The sequence below is a fragment of the Pimephales promelas genome, chromosome 3, assembly GCF_988280905.1.
Source record: "Pimephales promelas chromosome 3, fPimPro1.hap1.1, whole genome shotgun sequence".
In the NCBI taxonomy this organism is placed as follows: domain Eukaryota; kingdom Metazoa; phylum Chordata; class Actinopteri; order Cypriniformes; family Leuciscidae; genus Pimephales; species Pimephales promelas.
Genome location: NC_142771.1, coordinates 46,025,487 through 46,031,636, shown reverse-complemented (window position 1 = coordinate 46,031,636; position 6,150 = coordinate 46,025,487). Strand labels below are relative to the sequence as shown.

Sequence of the window (6,150 nt, the reverse complement as noted above, 5' to 3'; positions counted from 1 at the left end):
TTAGGGTAGTAAACTATATAAAGCTTACAGCACCTGGTATTCCCAGGCGGTCTCCCATCCAAGTACTAACCAGGCCCGACCCTGCTTAGCTTCCGAGATCAGACGAGTTCGGGCGTTCTCAAGGTGGTATGGCCGTAAGCGAAATCTGCTGCCAAAATTGGGCTATTTGAATGGTTAGAACATTAGGGTAGTAAACTATATAAAGCTTACAGCACCTGGTATTCCCAGGCGGTGTCCCATCCAAGTACTAACCAGGCCCGACCCTGCTTAGCTTCCGAGACCAGACGAGTTCGGGCGTTCTCAAGGTGGTATGGCCGTAAGCGAAATCTGCTGCCAAAATTGGGCTATTTGAATGGTTAGAACATTAGGGTAGTAAACTATATAAAGCTTACAGCACCTGGTATTCCCAGGCGGTCTCCCATCCAAGTACTAACCAGGCCCGACCCTGCTTAGCTTCCGAGATCAGACGAGTTCGGGCGTTCTCAAGGTGGTATGGCCGTAAGCGAAATCTGCTGCCAAAATTGGGCTATTTGAATGGTTAGAACATTAGGGTAGTAAACTATATAAAGCTTACAGCACCTGGTATTCCCAGGCGGTCTCCCATCCAAGTACTAACCAGGCCCGACCCTGCTTAGCTTCCGAGATCAGACGAGTTCGGGCGTTCTCAAGGTGGTATGGCCGTAAGCGAAATCTGCTGCCAAAATTGGGCTATTTGAATGGTTAGAACATTAGGGTAGTAAACTACATAAAGCTTACAGCACCTGGTATTCCCAGGCGGTCTCCCATCCAAGTACTAACCAGGCCCGACCCTGCTTAGCTTCCGAGATCAGACGAGTTCGGGCGTTCTCAAGGTGGTATGGCCGTAAGCGAAATCTGCTGCCAAAATTGGGCTATTTGAATGGTTAGAACATTAGGGTAGTAAACTACATAAAGCTTACAGCACCTGGTATTCCCAGGCGGTCTCCCATCCAAGTACTAACCAGGCCCGACCCTGCTTAGCTTCCGAGATCAGACGAGTTCGGGCGTTCTCAAGGTGGTATGGCCGTAAGCGAAATCTGCTGCCAAAATTGGGCTATTTGAATAGTTAAAACATTAGGGTAGTAAACTATATAAAGCTTACAGCACCTGGTATTCCCAGGCGGTCTCCCATCCAAGTACTAACCAGGCCCGACCCTGCTTAGCTTCCGAGATCAGACGAGTTCGGGCGTTCTCAAGGTGGTATGGCCGTAAGCGAAATCTGCTGCCAAAATTGGGCTATTTGAATGGTTAGAACATTAGGGTAGTAAACTATATAAAGCTTACAGCACCTGGTATTCCCAGGCGGTCTCCCATCCAAGTACTAACCAGGCCCGACCCTGCTTAGCTTCCGAGATCAGACGAGTTCGGGCGTTCTCAAGGTGGTATGGCCGTAAGCGAAATCTGCTGCCAAAATTGGGCTATTTGAATAGTTAAAACATTAGGGTAGTAAACTATATAAAGCTTACAGCACCTGGTATTCCCAGGCGGTCTCCCATCCAAGTACTAACCAGGCCCGACCCTGCTTAGCTTCCGAGATCAGACGAGTTCGGGCGTTCTCAAGGTGGTATGGCCGTAAGCGAAATCTGCTGCCAAAATTGGGCTATTTGAATGGTTAGAACATTAGGGTAGTAAACTATATAAAGCTTACAGCACCTGGTATTCCCAGGCGGTCTCCCATCCAAGTACTAACCAGGCCCGACCCTGCTTAGCTTCCGAGATCAGACGAGTTCGGGCGTTCTCAAGGTGGTATGGCCGTAAGCGAAATCTGCTGCCAAAATTGGGCTATTTGAATGGTTAGAACATTAGGGTAGTAATCTATATAAAGCTTACAGCACCTGGTATTCCCAGGCGGTCTCCCATCCAAGTACTAACCAGGCCCGACCCTGCTTAGCTTCCGAGATCAGACGAGTTCGGGCGTTCTCAAGGTGGTATGGCCGTAAGCGAAATCTGCTGCCAAAATTGGGCTATTTGAATGGTTAGAACATTAGGGTAGTAAACTATATAAAGCTTACAGCACCTGGTATTCCCAGGCGGTCTCCCATCCAAGTACTAACCAGGCCCGACCCTGCTTAGCTTCCGAGACCAGACGAGTTCGGGCGTTCTCAAGGTGGTATGGCCGTAAGCGAAATCTGCTGCCAAAATTGGGCTATTTGAATGGTTAGAACATTAGGGTAGTAAACTATATAAAGCTTACAGCACCTGGTATTCCCAGGCGGTCTCCCATCCAAGTACTAACCAGGCCCGACCCTGCTTAGCTTCCGAGATCAGACGAGTTCGGGCGTTCTCAAGGTGGTATGGCCGTAAGCGAAATCTGCTGCCAAAATTGGGCTATTTGAATGGTTAGAACATTAGGGTAGTAAACTACATAAAGCTTACAGCACCTGGTATTCCCAGGCGGTCTCCCATCCAAGTACTAACCAGGCCCGACCCTGCTTAGCTTCCGAGATCAGACGAGTTCGGGCGTTCTCAAGGTGGTATGGTCGTAAGCGAAATCTCCTGCCAAAATTGGGCTATTTGAATGGTTAGAACATTAGGGTAGTAAACTACATAAAGCTTACAGCACCTGGTATTCCCAGGCGGTCTCCCATCCAAGTACTAACCAGGCCCGACCCTGCTTAGCTTCCGAGATCAGACGAGTTCGGGCGTTCTCAAGGTGGTATGGCCGTAAGCGAAATCTGCTGCCAAAATTGGGCTATTTGAATGGTTAGAACATTAGGGTAGTAAACTACATAAAGCTTACAGCACCTGGTATTCCCAGGCGGTCTCCCATCCAAGTACTAACCAGGCCCGACCCTGCTTAGCATCCGAGATCAGACGAGTTCGGGCGTTCTCAAGGTGGTATGGCCGTAAGCGAAATCTGCAGCCAAAATTGGGCTATTTGAAGAAGAAAAAAAAGAGACTCTTTCAGGCTTTCTGAAGAAACTGAGAGACTATTTCAGGAATTTTGAGGGGAAAAAAGACAATTTAGGATTTTTGAAACATTTCATTGACTCTTTTTTTTTTTTTTTTTTTTAAACAATAAAGCTTACAGCACCTGGTATTCCCAGGCGGTCTCCCATCCAAGTACTAACCAGGCCCGACCCTGCTTAGCTTCCGAGATCAGACGAGTTCGGGCGTTCTCAAGGTGGTATGGCCGTAAGCGAAATCTGCTGCCAAAATTGGGCTATTTGAATGGTTAGAACATTAGGGTAGTAAACTACATAAAGCTTACAGCACCTGGTATTCCCAGGCGGTCTCCCATCCAAGTACTAACCAGGCCCGACCCTGCTTAGCTTCCGAGATCAGACGAGTTCGGGCGTTCTCAAGGTGGTATGGTCGTAAGCGAAATCTCCTGCCAAAATTGGGCTATTTGAATGGTTAGAACATTAGGGTAGTAAACTACATAAAGCTTACAGCACCTGGTATTCCCAGGCGGTCTCCCATCCAAGTACTAACCAGGCCCGACCCTGCTTAGCTTCCGAGATCAGACGAGTTCGGGCGTTCTCAAGGTGGTATGGCCGTAAGCGAAATCTGCTGCCAAAATTGGGCTATTTGAATGGTTAGAACATTAGGGTAGTAAACTACATAAAGCTTACAGCACCTGGTATTCCCAGGCGGTCTCCCATCCAAGTACTAACCAGGCCCGACCCTGCTTAGCTTCCGAGATCAGACGAGTTCGGGCGTTCTCAAGGTGGTATGGCCGTAAGCGAAATCTGCAGCCAAAATTGGGCTATTTGAAGAAGAAAAAAAAGAGACTCTTTCAGGCTTTCTGAAGAAACTGAGAGACTATTTCAGGAATTTTGAGGGGAAAAAAGACAATTTAGGATTTTTGAAACATTTCATTGACTCTTTTTTTTTTTTTTTTTTTTTAAACAATAAAGCTTACAGCACCTGGTATTCCCAGGCGGTCTCCCATCCAAGTACTAACCAGGCCCGACCCTGCTTAGCTTCCGAGATCAGACGAGTTCGGGCGTTCTCAAGGTGGTATGGCCGTAAGCGAAATCTGCTGCCAAAATTGGGCTATTTGAATGGTTAAAACATTAGGGTAGTAAACTATATAAAGCTTACAGCACCTGGTATTCCCAGGCGGTCTCCCATCCAAGTACTAACCAGGCCCGACCCTGCTTAGCTTCCGAGATCAGACGAGTTCGGGCGTTCTCAAGGTGGTATGGCCGTAAGCGAAATCTGCTGCCAAAATTGGGCTATTTGAATGGTTAGAACATTAGGGTAGTAAACTATATAAAGCTTACAGCACCTGGTATTCCCAGGCGGTCTCCCATCCAAGTACTAACCAGGCCCGACCCTGCTTAGCTTCCGAGATCAGACGAGTTCGGGCGTTCTCAAGGTGGTATGGCCGTAAGCGAAATCTGCTGCCAAAATTGGGCTATTTGAATAGTTAAAACATTAGGGTAGTAAACTATATAAAGCTTACAGCACCTGGTATTCCCAGGCGGTCTCCCATCCAAGTACTAACCAGGCCCGACCCTGCTTAGCTTCCGAGATCAGACGAGTTCGGGCGTTCTCAAGGTGGTATGGCCGTAAGCGAAATCTGCTGCCAAAATTGGGCTATTTGAATGGTTAGAACATTAGGGTAGTAAACTATATAAAGCTTACAGCACCTGGTATTCCCAGGCGGTCTCCCATCGAAGTACTAACCAGGCCCGACCCTGCTTAGCTTCCGAGATCAGACGAGTTCGGGCGTTCTCAAGGTGGTATGGCCGTAAGCGAAATCTGCTGCCAAAATTGGGCTATTTGAATGGTTAGAACATTAGGGTAGTAAACTACATAAAGCTTACAGCACCTGGTATTCCCAGGCGGTCTCCCATCCAAGTACTAACCAGGCCCGACCCTGCTTAGCTTCCGAGATCAGACGAGTTCGGGCGTTCTCAAGATGGTATGGCCGTAAGCGAAATCTGCAGCCAAAATTGGGCTATTTGAAGAAGAAAAAAAAAGAGACTCTTTCAGGCTTTCTGAAGAAACTGAGAGACTATTTCAGGAATTTTGAGGGGAAAAAAGACAATTTAGGATTTTTGAAACATTTCATTGACTCTTTTTTTTTTTTTTTTTTTTTAAACAATAAAGCTTACAGCACCTGGTATTCCCAGGCGGTCTCCCATCCAAGTACTAACCAGGCCCGACCCTGCTTAGCTTCCGAGATCAGACGAGTTCGGGCGTTCTCAAGGTGGTATGGCCGTAAGCGAAATCTGCTGCCAAAATTGGGCTATTTGAATAGTTAAAACATTAGGGTAGTAAACTATATAAAGCTTACAGCACCTGGTATTCCCAGGCGGTCTCCCATCCAAGTACTAACCAGGCCCGACCCTGCTTAGCTTCCGAGATCAGACGAGTTCGGGCGTTCTCAAGGTGGTATGGCCGTAAGCGAAATCTGCTGCCAAAATTGGGCTATTTGAATGGTTAGAACATTAGGGTAGTAAACTATATAAAGCTTACAGCACCTGGTATTCCCAGGCGGTCTCCCATCCAAGTACTAACCAGGCCCGACCCTGCTTAGCTTCCGAGATCAGACGAGTTCGGGCGTTCTCAAGGTGGTATGGCCGTAAGCGAAATCTGCTGCCAAAATTGGGCTATTTGAATAGTTAAAACATTAGGGTAGTAAACTATATAAAGCTTACAGCACCTGGTATTCCCAGGCGGTCTCCCATCCAAGTACTAACCAGGCCCGACCCTGCTTAGCTTCCGAGATCAGACGAGTTCGGGCGTTCTCAAGGTGGTATGGCCGTAAGCGAAATCTGCTGCCAAAATTGGGCTATTTGAATGGTTAGAACATTAGGGTAGTAAACTATATAAAGCTTACAGCACCTGGTATTCCCAGGCGGTCTCCCATCCAAGTACTAACCAGGCCCGACCCTGCTTAGCTTCCGAGATCAGACGAGTTCGGGCGTTCTCAAGGTGGTATGGCCGTAAGCGAAATCTGCTGCCAAAATTGGGCTATTTGAATGGTTAGAACATTAGGGTAGTAAACTATATAAAGCTTACAGCACCTGGTATTCCCAGGCGGTCTCCCATCCAAGTACTAACCAGGCCCGACCCTGCTTAGCTTCCGAGACCAGACGAGTTCGGGCGTTCTCAAGGTGGTATGGCCGTAAGCGAAATCTGCTGCCAAAATTGGGCTATTTGAATGGTTAGAACATT

The 6,150-nt window shown here is 47.6% G+C and overlaps 32 non-coding genes across 32 annotated transcripts; all 32 read right to left on the bottom strand.

Annotated features, from left to right (window-relative positions):
* Window positions 1-21: 21 nt before the first annotated feature.
* Window positions 22-140, bottom strand: LOC148988546 (5S ribosomal RNA). The gene has a single exon (XR_016155652.1). It is a non-coding gene; the product is annotated as a 5S ribosomal RNA (ribosomal RNA).
* Window positions 141-203: 63 nt separating this feature from the next.
* On the bottom strand, window positions 204-322 carry LOC148988545 (5S ribosomal RNA). Its single transcript, XR_016162194.1, has one exon. It is a non-coding gene; the product is annotated as a 5S ribosomal RNA (ribosomal RNA).
* Window positions 323-385: 63 nt separating this feature from the next.
* Window positions 386-504, bottom strand: LOC148988544 (5S ribosomal RNA). Its single transcript, XR_016155651.1, has one exon. It is a non-coding gene; the product is annotated as a 5S ribosomal RNA (ribosomal RNA).
* A 63-nt stretch (window positions 505-567) lies between these two features.
* LOC148988543 (5S ribosomal RNA) lies at window positions 568-686 on the bottom strand. Its single transcript, XR_016155650.1, has one exon. It is a non-coding gene; the product is annotated as a 5S ribosomal RNA (ribosomal RNA).
* A 63-nt stretch (window positions 687-749) lies between these two features.
* Window positions 750-868, bottom strand: LOC148988542 (5S ribosomal RNA). The gene has a single exon (XR_016155649.1). It is a non-coding gene; the product is annotated as a 5S ribosomal RNA (ribosomal RNA).
* Window positions 869-931: 63 nt separating this feature from the next.
* LOC148988541 (5S ribosomal RNA) lies at window positions 932-1,050 on the bottom strand. The gene has a single exon (XR_016155648.1). It is a non-coding gene; the product is annotated as a 5S ribosomal RNA (ribosomal RNA).
* A 63-nt stretch (window positions 1,051-1,113) lies between these two features.
* On the bottom strand, window positions 1,114-1,232 carry LOC148988540 (5S ribosomal RNA). Its single transcript, XR_016155646.1, has one exon. It is a non-coding gene; the product is annotated as a 5S ribosomal RNA (ribosomal RNA).
* A 63-nt stretch (window positions 1,233-1,295) lies between these two features.
* Window positions 1,296-1,414, bottom strand: LOC148988539 (5S ribosomal RNA). The gene has a single exon (XR_016155645.1). It is a non-coding gene; the product is annotated as a 5S ribosomal RNA (ribosomal RNA).
* Window positions 1,415-1,477: 63 nt separating this feature from the next.
* Window positions 1,478-1,596, bottom strand: LOC148988538 (5S ribosomal RNA). Its single transcript, XR_016155644.1, has one exon. It is a non-coding gene; the product is annotated as a 5S ribosomal RNA (ribosomal RNA).
* A 63-nt stretch (window positions 1,597-1,659) lies between these two features.
* On the bottom strand, window positions 1,660-1,778 carry LOC148988537 (5S ribosomal RNA). The gene has a single exon (XR_016155643.1). It is a non-coding gene; the product is annotated as a 5S ribosomal RNA (ribosomal RNA).
* A 63-nt stretch (window positions 1,779-1,841) lies between these two features.
* On the bottom strand, window positions 1,842-1,960 carry LOC148988536 (5S ribosomal RNA). The gene has a single exon (XR_016155642.1). It is a non-coding gene; the product is annotated as a 5S ribosomal RNA (ribosomal RNA).
* A 63-nt stretch (window positions 1,961-2,023) lies between these two features.
* LOC148988535 (5S ribosomal RNA) lies at window positions 2,024-2,142 on the bottom strand. Its single transcript, XR_016161165.1, has one exon. It is a non-coding gene; the product is annotated as a 5S ribosomal RNA (ribosomal RNA).
* Window positions 2,143-2,205: 63 nt separating this feature from the next.
* LOC148988534 (5S ribosomal RNA) lies at window positions 2,206-2,324 on the bottom strand. Its single transcript, XR_016155641.1, has one exon. It is a non-coding gene; the product is annotated as a 5S ribosomal RNA (ribosomal RNA).
* Window positions 2,325-2,387: 63 nt separating this feature from the next.
* Window positions 2,388-2,506, bottom strand: LOC148988533 (5S ribosomal RNA). The gene has a single exon (XR_016162951.1). It is a non-coding gene; the product is annotated as a 5S ribosomal RNA (ribosomal RNA).
* A 63-nt stretch (window positions 2,507-2,569) lies between these two features.
* Window positions 2,570-2,688, bottom strand: LOC148988532 (5S ribosomal RNA). The gene has a single exon (XR_016155640.1). It is a non-coding gene; the product is annotated as a 5S ribosomal RNA (ribosomal RNA).
* Window positions 2,689-2,751: 63 nt separating this feature from the next.
* LOC148988531 (5S ribosomal RNA) lies at window positions 2,752-2,870 on the bottom strand. Its single transcript, XR_016162034.1, has one exon. It is a non-coding gene; the product is annotated as a 5S ribosomal RNA (ribosomal RNA).
* A 170-nt stretch (window positions 2,871-3,040) lies between these two features.
* Window positions 3,041-3,159, bottom strand: LOC148988530 (5S ribosomal RNA). The gene has a single exon (XR_016155639.1). It is a non-coding gene; the product is annotated as a 5S ribosomal RNA (ribosomal RNA).
* Window positions 3,160-3,222: 63 nt separating this feature from the next.
* On the bottom strand, window positions 3,223-3,341 carry LOC148988529 (5S ribosomal RNA). The gene has a single exon (XR_016162950.1). It is a non-coding gene; the product is annotated as a 5S ribosomal RNA (ribosomal RNA).
* Window positions 3,342-3,404: 63 nt separating this feature from the next.
* Window positions 3,405-3,523, bottom strand: LOC148988528 (5S ribosomal RNA). Its single transcript, XR_016155638.1, has one exon. It is a non-coding gene; the product is annotated as a 5S ribosomal RNA (ribosomal RNA).
* Window positions 3,524-3,586: 63 nt separating this feature from the next.
* On the bottom strand, window positions 3,587-3,705 carry LOC148988527 (5S ribosomal RNA). Its single transcript, XR_016155637.1, has one exon. It is a non-coding gene; the product is annotated as a 5S ribosomal RNA (ribosomal RNA).
* A 171-nt stretch (window positions 3,706-3,876) lies between these two features.
* LOC148988526 (5S ribosomal RNA) lies at window positions 3,877-3,995 on the bottom strand. The gene has a single exon (XR_016155635.1). It is a non-coding gene; the product is annotated as a 5S ribosomal RNA (ribosomal RNA).
* A 63-nt stretch (window positions 3,996-4,058) lies between these two features.
* LOC148988525 (5S ribosomal RNA) lies at window positions 4,059-4,177 on the bottom strand. The gene has a single exon (XR_016155634.1). It is a non-coding gene; the product is annotated as a 5S ribosomal RNA (ribosomal RNA).
* Window positions 4,178-4,240: 63 nt separating this feature from the next.
* LOC148988524 (5S ribosomal RNA) lies at window positions 4,241-4,359 on the bottom strand. Its single transcript, XR_016155633.1, has one exon. It is a non-coding gene; the product is annotated as a 5S ribosomal RNA (ribosomal RNA).
* Window positions 4,360-4,422: 63 nt separating this feature from the next.
* LOC148988523 (5S ribosomal RNA) lies at window positions 4,423-4,541 on the bottom strand. Its single transcript, XR_016155632.1, has one exon. It is a non-coding gene; the product is annotated as a 5S ribosomal RNA (ribosomal RNA).
* A 63-nt stretch (window positions 4,542-4,604) lies between these two features.
* On the bottom strand, window positions 4,605-4,723 carry LOC148988522 (5S ribosomal RNA). The gene has a single exon (XR_016160284.1). It is a non-coding gene; the product is annotated as a 5S ribosomal RNA (ribosomal RNA).
* Window positions 4,724-4,786: 63 nt separating this feature from the next.
* On the bottom strand, window positions 4,787-4,905 carry LOC148988521 (5S ribosomal RNA). Its single transcript, XR_016161324.1, has one exon. It is a non-coding gene; the product is annotated as a 5S ribosomal RNA (ribosomal RNA).
* Window positions 4,906-5,077: 172 nt separating this feature from the next.
* Window positions 5,078-5,196, bottom strand: LOC148988520 (5S ribosomal RNA). The gene has a single exon (XR_016155631.1). It is a non-coding gene; the product is annotated as a 5S ribosomal RNA (ribosomal RNA).
* Window positions 5,197-5,259: 63 nt separating this feature from the next.
* LOC148988519 (5S ribosomal RNA) lies at window positions 5,260-5,378 on the bottom strand. The gene has a single exon (XR_016155629.1). It is a non-coding gene; the product is annotated as a 5S ribosomal RNA (ribosomal RNA).
* Window positions 5,379-5,441: 63 nt separating this feature from the next.
* On the bottom strand, window positions 5,442-5,560 carry LOC148988518 (5S ribosomal RNA). The gene has a single exon (XR_016155628.1). It is a non-coding gene; the product is annotated as a 5S ribosomal RNA (ribosomal RNA).
* A 63-nt stretch (window positions 5,561-5,623) lies between these two features.
* LOC148988517 (5S ribosomal RNA) lies at window positions 5,624-5,742 on the bottom strand. The gene has a single exon (XR_016155627.1). It is a non-coding gene; the product is annotated as a 5S ribosomal RNA (ribosomal RNA).
* A 63-nt stretch (window positions 5,743-5,805) lies between these two features.
* LOC148988516 (5S ribosomal RNA) lies at window positions 5,806-5,924 on the bottom strand. Its single transcript, XR_016155626.1, has one exon. It is a non-coding gene; the product is annotated as a 5S ribosomal RNA (ribosomal RNA).
* Window positions 5,925-5,987: 63 nt separating this feature from the next.
* On the bottom strand, window positions 5,988-6,106 carry LOC148988515 (5S ribosomal RNA). Its single transcript, XR_016161164.1, has one exon. It is a non-coding gene; the product is annotated as a 5S ribosomal RNA (ribosomal RNA).
* Between the last annotated feature and the right edge of the window lie 44 nt (window positions 6,107-6,150).